Genomic DNA, 8,716 nt, shown 5'->3' on the forward strand with positions numbered 1-8,716 from the left:
TGGAAACCTGGTTCTAGCACCCTCCCATACTACTTCAGGTGAGACCTTAGCCTGCGCTCCATAGATTGTTGCTGAAAGGGCCAGTAGTACCGGGATTTTCTTGGCTAAATCACCTCTGAACCTGGGTCAGGCCCATACAAGCCAACAAATGGCTCTGTTGCCGGGACCAGTATCTGCATAAAGGATGTTTGATGTCGTGCCACTGGAATCCAACAAAGAATGAAATTGAAGGGTGGTTGGACAAGAATATTTACGAGTTCGCGACGCAAGAAAACAGAAATCCATGAGTATCTAAGGAATAGTGGTTGGAGCGCTACTTGTATATGGAAATTCATGAAATTTTCTTTGCATCCTATCCTTATGAGCTGTATGAGTGGATCGCGAAGTTAGCAGACAACCAGGAAAGGTGTAGCCTTGACAAACCAATAGTGTGGACTCTGGAATTAGTGCACATACTAGAAGCGTCAGGATATAAGATAGCGTGAGCTGTGGACCATTGGCCCGAATGAATAACAGGAGGATTTATCACCGAGTTCGCGGTAGACAAGACCGTTAGCTACAGTGAGGCGGAGCGACATTTTCTCAAGGGACCGCGAGGTAAGTCTATTAAATCTTTTAACACTTGGATTAAGATGCTATTGTGTGAAATGCGGGTTATGCGAATAAATTAATGTTTGGGAATACGTGAAGTGGGAAGATCTACAGAAGCGAAAGTAGTGAAGAGTTGGAAACCAGTCTCTTAATTTCACCCTCGTGGGAAAGTGAGGAAGAGCTCACGAAAGTTTCTCCGAAAAGCGCGGTCAGTCTGATAAGGTAACACATTCCACATTTACCACCTCCAAACACACTACCACTTGTCTCACCCTCCTCACTTCCATCTCCACCCATCCCACCTTCGCCACCACCACAGTTCAGTATGGCGAGTGCGATCAAACTACCAGTATTCAGAGGAGTGGGAAATGAAGATCCGGACCAATTCTGGTTCGTGGTAAGAGCCGTATGGGAAGCACAAGGCGTTGTGAATGATAATATTAAAATGGCTACACTGGTGAGCGTGATACAGGATCATGCATTAACATGGTATATCAAGCATTCTAATGACCACCCAAACATAGGAATCGCAGAGATCCAGGCCGTGCTAAACAGGGAATTTAGCAGGCCAAAATCAGAAACATAATCTATCATCGGGTTTAAGGAGATTGCGATGCTCCTGGGCAAGACCCCCTGGGATCTGGACCAAAGGCTGAAGAGTACAATCCATGAAGCCAATATGACGTTAACAGATGCACAACATCATGCATGGTTTGTGGCCTCACTTACGCCACACTTAAGGATGACGTTGTCAGAACAAAAACTTTCCACCCAGGTCAAAGCGTTGGAGATGGAAATGAGATTACATGAGACTCCTATACAAGACCCTGGGTTGGGAGTCCAACAAATCCACGCGCAATTGCAGAATATGTGTTTGGAAATGCAAACTTTGAAATAGGATAGGACACCTTGGACGAGGGTGCGAGAGGAAGTATGGTGCATAAAATACAAAGGCCAAGGGCATGACAAGGACCACTATCCAGTGTTCATGAACTATTTGGCAAGCGGGGGGCCGATGCTGTTAAGACTGGAGGCACAGGCAGGGCTGAGTGCAACTTTTTCACTTTGGTGTACGATCTACCAGATAGAAGGAAAAGACACTATGGATAATTGTCATCTGTTGCAGAAGTATACACAGACGTCCCAACAATTGTTTCGTAATTTCTGTAGGTTGGTAGGTCATGATGAACGCACCTGTTGAAGCTATGAACTAATAATGGATCAGAATCCTACCTACAGGGTATAGACCAAAACATGATTCCTTGACCCAAATGTAGGGATGGCACGCGCTCGATTTCAGGGGTGCGGTTGAGGTCGAGGTGGAATGGGACTAGGAAGGGGCCGCAGACAACTAATTTGTTACAATTGTGGAGGGCTAGGGCACTATGCTCGCGATTGTACAAACCCAATAAGAATATCATGTAGGTAATGTACTCGGTTTGATCATGAGGTAGAAGACTGCCCTTCGTTGATAGCGAGGATGTGTGAAAAGGGGGTACTCTAGCCCCCTCTGACTCAAAATTTACAGATGATGAGGTCTGAGCCGTGCGAAGAAGACCTGAATGTAAACATGATGCTCAGGAGTGGTATGGCCATGGGAGATGATAAAGGGAAGCAACCAGAAGAAAGTGCATGGTTTCACAAGGCTCGTATAAAGGAACTTGAGTCTGATCTAGAATGCGTGAAGGGGACATTTATGGAAGCTAAGAAGAGCTTCACGGAGGCCTCCACTTCAGGTAGTTAGGATCAACTAGAACTAGGGATGGATCCTTCAATGCTCACTACCTTTCTGGAGATATGCATGAAACTGATGTGTGACAGAAAGGTAGTCAAAGGACTACATGAACTTATCACTAGGTGCACGGGGTCAGGAGAACCACGCATGGTCCAGAAACTGGGAAAGCATGCATTACACATAGGAAGGGAAATGAGGTTGACTACACAAATCGGCGAGTATGAAATGGATTAGGTAATCCTGGATCTGGGTTTGGACACGAATGTGCTACCAAAGAAAACATGGGAACACATGGGCAAACCCACATTACAATGGTCCCCTATTCAGTTACGAATGGCGAACCAACAAAATATTTTGCCCATGGGAAGATTGCAAGGGGTAATAGTCGATATTGAAGGTGTGAGCGCAGGTGGATTTTGAAGTAATATAGATTGTCGATGACAGAAATCCCTATCTCGCGCTACTGGGAATAGACTGGACTACCGATATGAGTGGAGTCATAAATATGAAGAAGCACAAAATGATCTTTGAGAAAAATTCACTACGCGTAGTAGTACTGCTAGATCCAGCCGAAGGAGCGTGATACACTGAAACAGTGCGCGATGATGATAGCGATGACAATTTTGATTGTATTTAGAAGATAACTACGTGAGAATAAGATTGGGTGAATCTGACTGCAGATGGAAGAATTTCGTGGGAGCACGAAAGCTCCTGCACTTCAGATTCAGACGAAGAAGTAGAGCGATGGCAGAATCGGCTACACGAAGTAACAACGCTGAATTGCAACATGATGATTAGATCATTGCGTTGCGTGACAACATAAGCAAGGGAGCTTCTGACATATGATGGATTAACAAGGGTGGATGAATTTGTAAGCAAATTTGAAAGCGTAGTGCTAGAACATCAACGACTCGATGCTCTGAAATGGGCACTGCGCGCAACACCCGCACGATGGTGGGCTACGCATCAAGGAAATTTTGAGGACTGGCGCGGCTGCAGAAGAATGATGCACCTACGATTTGGGAAACCACAAATACGGCTAGTAGACAGATATGACGGATGAGATGATCCATGCACAAACGTCACGAAATGGACCAAGTTCTACAGAAGAGCCACAACATGAATGGGTACATTTATTCTACCATACCCTGGATGTCATACCCATGAATTGGTATACTGAGACAGAGCTCCATCATGGTAAAAGCGAATGGGATTTCTTGCAAGAGGGATTTTATTAACGTTCACTTTTGAATATCGTTGGTCGGATATTGTTGACGATGAGCTACAAGTAGTAAAAGCCGCTATCTTCAAAATACCAAAGGAGCCAATGGGAATACTTTAGCCAGAATGGGCGACACAGTTAAGAAGCGCACTGGAGTGTTATAACGTAAATGTTGAAGAAGATGATGAGGACCCATGAAACATTAAGATTTCAGAAACGGAAGGCTCTCGCAAGATTCACGAACCATTACTTGAAGACCCTGATATCACCGCTACTAAAGACGAAGTAGGTCAACATTAGAATGGAGGCAGAACTGAATTACACAACGCTCGGGGACTATTGGGACGATGCCATGGTCAATAAGGTCGCTGAGTTACTCTGCGAATACCAAGACTTGTTCCTGACAAAAATTATGGACTTAAAAGGGATTGTTGGCAATTTAGGGATGATGAGGATCACCTTGAAACCTGATGCAAAGCCAATTAAGCAGCGGTCTTACTGCTTGAATCCAAAGTATAAAGAAAAGGTCCACGACGAATTAGACAAAATGCTCACAACCAGAATTATTGAACCAGTAGAAGAATCTGACTGGGTGATTCCTATGGTAGTACAAGAGAAGAAAAAGAAGGGTGAAATAAGAATATGTGTAGACCTCATAAAGTTAAATGACGCCTGTGTACATGATCCATTCCCAACACTGTTCAGAGTTGAAGTACTGGAGAATGTTGGTGGTCAGGAAGCATACTCGTTCATGGATGGGTACTCAGGGTGCCATCAGATCAAGATCACACCGAAACATAGGAGCAAAATGACCTTCGCAACAGAATGGGGCTGCTTTTAATACACTGTTATGTCGTTTGGACTAAAGAACACGCCATCTATATTTTCGCGCATCGTGGTGGCCGCGTTCAAAGAATACATCGACAAGTTCTTGGAGGTCTATCTGGATGATTGGAATGTCTTTGGATTAGTCAAGCACCATGTAGCGAGCTTATGCTTGATGCTGGATACTTGCCGCTGACACCAGATTGTGCTGAACCTTAAGAAGTGCACATTCCTCATTCCCTTTGGAAACTTGCTAGGACATGTGGTTTGAAAACAAGGACTAATGGTGGACCCTATGAAGATTTCCGTTATCATAAATTTGGAAGCACCACGAAGTGTTAAACAACTGTGCACTACCTTGGGACACACTGGATACTATAGGAAGTTCATCAAAAGTTATGCTCAAATAACCGTGCCGATGGAAAAGTTATTGAAAATAGATGTTACATATTGCTGGAATGATGATTGCGTGAAGAGTTTGGATGTCCTGAAAGGGAAACTGGCCTCCGCCCCAATCCCAGTCTTCCCAAAATGGGATGTGTAATTTCATGTACATGTGGATGCGTCGTGTATCGCGTTGGGAGCCGTACTTACATAGGAGGGTGTGAAGGGTGTGGATCCCCTGATCGCGTTTGCGAGTTGAAGATTTTCCAAAGCACAAAAGAACTACTCTACCACTGAGTACGAGGGGTTGGAAATGGTGTACACGCTCCAAAAATACCGACACTATTTACTTGGAGGACATTTCAAGATGTATACCGACGATTCTACGTTGAAATAACTGGTGAACAAGCCTGTGTTGGGGGGCGAATATGAAGATGGCTTCTACTATTTCAAGAATATGATTTTGAGGTCATAGTCAAGCTAGGACGTTTAAACGTAGGACCAAACCACTTGTCACGAACTGAGACAGTCGAGGAACCAACAAATTTGGAGGAGGGACTACCTGATGCACAGCTCTTCGCAGTGCGCATCGCGGATTGACACTTCGAAGATATAATCCATTTTCTAACAACAGGGACTGTGCCAAAGGAATACTTAATCCAAAAGAAGAAGGAATTGGTGGTGCATGTGGCATATTTTTCTATCATTGCGAGGCACCTCTACAAGATGGACAACGATGAGATATTGTGAAGATACGTACCTGAATTTGAACGAGGTCAGATCCTCGCGGAAGCACATGGGTGTGCTGCAGGAGGACACTATGCAGGATGCATGACTGCACAGGAGATTCTTCGTGCAAGGTTATGGTGGCCTACCCTGCACCAGGATTCGAGAGTGCACTGTAAGGCCTACGATATATGTCAAAGGATGGGAAAACCATCATGAAGGGACGATATGCCACTAAATCCCCAAATGACACCCCAGCCATTTGAGAAATGGGAAATTGACTTTATGGGCCTGATCAAACCTCAGGGAAGGACGGGTGCGTGCTAGATCATCACCGCAATGAAGTACCTGACATGATGGGCGGAAGTGCAGCCGGTCAAGGACTGCACGACCGCTACAGCTGAAAAGCTTTTGTTTGAAAATGTGTTGACATGATTTGGCTGTCCAAAAATCTTAATGAGTGATCGCGGAACACATTTCCTGAATGAAGCCATCAACATGCTCATAGAAGAGTTCTAGGTGTATCACCAGAAAAGTACATCGTACCACCCACAAGCCAATGGGATAGTAGAGGCATTCAATAAAATACTAGACACAACGCTGACCAAAGTATGTAACACGCAGTGGAACGACTGGGACCTGCACGTACCTGCTATGTTATGGGCGTACAGGACAACATGCAAGAAATTAACTGGACAGACACCCTTCCGGTTGGTCTATGGTACGGAAATTGTCATGCCGATGGAATACATCATACCTAGTCTGCGAATAACAATGCTCACAAGAATGATGGACCGCGAAGCTCTAGAAGAAAGGCTCGCGCAATTAGAAGAACTCGAGGAGGAACAATTTCTAGCTGGATTTCATCAGCAAGTACAAAAGTAGCGTGAGGAGGTCTGGCACGACCGCCATATCAAGTTGCACACCTTCAAGGTAAATGACATAGTACTACTGTATGACAATAAGTTTGAAAAATTTCCAGGAAAATTCAGAATGCACTGACTGGGACCATATGTGGTAAAGGAGGTCACAGACAACGGCGCGGTCCAGCTAGTCAAACTAAATGGAGAGCCCTTCCTAGGAAAAGTAAACGACAGCTGCTTGAAACCCTACACGGGTGGGCTGGCTCTCTCGCTAACCGGCTGAAGCACAATCTTCGCGAACCGAGGCGCCGAACAAGGGTGCGAGACTATAAACACATGCACCAGATGCTGGTACCAATGTAAGGACATGATTCAAACGCGGATGATTCAGAAGAAAGATTGTAGCAGGTCCAGCAAACCGCAGAACAGCGTGCCGCGGACATCCGAGTAGTACAAGACCAATTAGAGGGGCTCTGCGCCAAGGTCGCCGCACCAGCAGAGTGACTCGGGACGAGTCATGATGATTGTGTTGGGGGCCTGTTGGGCACGGAATCCCCCCACAACATGTTTTGGGGCTTAAAGCCCAAGTTTTGGTTAAAGGTTTTGTAAGACTCCGCAAATTGTGGGCACGGAGTATTGGTTAAGTCATAGGGCTGTCCTCCCTAAAGTAATGTAAGGTACTGTAAAGTCATGTCGGCCTACCCATCGTCCGCGGACCATGGGATTATATAAATTGTGCGAGGATCTAAGTTGTAAAGATAGTTGATTAGAGGAGAAGCGAGTACGAATGGTTCGAGCTTAGAGTAGGAGTCTAACTGTATTGGGTCGTAGTAGTAGGAAGAAGCTCTGCAGCTGAGTGTGCGGACCCTTGCAGCTGAGTGCGTAGGGCAGTGTCTAATATGTAATCTAGATTGAAGCTTAATAAAGAGAAGTTGATTCCTATTTATGTGTATCTACTAAGCATTGGTGTCTTTACGTTTATACTATTTTATTTATCACCCGCACTGATATGATTACTGAATATGCTGTAATAATCATTAGTTTTACATAAACAAGTTAAGGAATCAGGTAATAATAGATTAAATAGCAAGGAACTTTGGTATTATACGGGTTGTGCCCCGAGTAGGTCTACATGAAAGCAACATCGTAGGTTGCGAAGGGATAGTATGTGCACGTAGCGACGTGCATGCAGGGTCAAACCGTGCACCTCCAGAAGCTCATCAAACATCCCCAGGGTGTGGAAACTTGGTTCTAGCACCCCCCCATAATACTTCGCGTGAGACCTCAGCCTGCACTCCGTGGACTGTTGCTGAAAGGGCTAGTAGTACCGAGATTTACTTGGCTAAATCACCTCTAAACCTGGGTACGGCCCATACAAGCCAACAACTGTAACATGATGACCCAGTCGATGTGCTGTGTGTCATCAGAGGTACGAAAACTACCCATTTATGATGGCTTGAAAGATGTGGATGTGTTTTTGGATGCATTTGAGAGGGAAGTACTAGAAAAGCAGTGCTTCCAGGCTTTGGATTGGGCACTGTGCGCTATGCCCGCGAGATGGTGGGGTACGCACAAGGGTAGTTTTGACGACTGGCGCGAGTGTAGGAGGATGATGAGAACATGCTTTGGAAAGCTGAAGGTATGAGTGATAGACAAGCATGATGGGAAGGACGATCTGCACACACACTTTCCCAAATGGGCTAAGGCCTATGGCACCAAGCCCCAACCTGAATGGGTGCACTTTTTTTGTCACACCTTGGATGTCATCTCGATGAACTGGAACTTGGAGACAGAGCACTGCCATGGCATAGGTGAATGGGATATTTTGCATGAAGGATTCATAATGACGTTCAACTTCGAAGACGGGTTTGACTTTATTGATGAAGCGCTACAAGAAGTTAAAGCAGTAATATTTAGGATACCACAGGATCCTTTGGATCTTATTCAACCCGATTTGACTACTCAGCTGGGCCACATGATGGAATGTTATAACGTGATAGTCAAAGAAGAAGACAAGGACCCTCTAAAGATTGATATCCTTGAAACCGAGGGTCACCGCGAGGTCGAGGGACCGCAGATCGAGAATCCTGATATAACTGCACCACTGAAAACGAAACAGGTAAATATTGGTATGAAGGCAGAGCCCAAATTCGTGAAGATTGGAGATCATTAGGATGACGAGATGGTAGATAAGGTTGCCAAATTGCTCCTCGAATACTAGGATTTATTCGCTACCAAGTTTATGGAGTTAAAAGGGATAATAGGAGACCTGGGCGTTATGAAGATCACGTTAAAACCCAACGCGAAGCCAGTTAGGAAAATACCTTATCGTCTCAATCCAAAGTATAAGAATAAGGTCCGCTTAGAGTT

This window comes from Pinus tabuliformis, chromosome 3_2 (genome assembly GCF_031772625.1).
Source record: "Pinus tabuliformis cultivar Carrire ecotype Pingquan chromosome 3_2, CPIR1, whole genome shotgun sequence".
NCBI lineage: Eukaryota > Viridiplantae > Streptophyta > Pinopsida > Pinales > Pinaceae > Pinus > Pinus tabuliformis.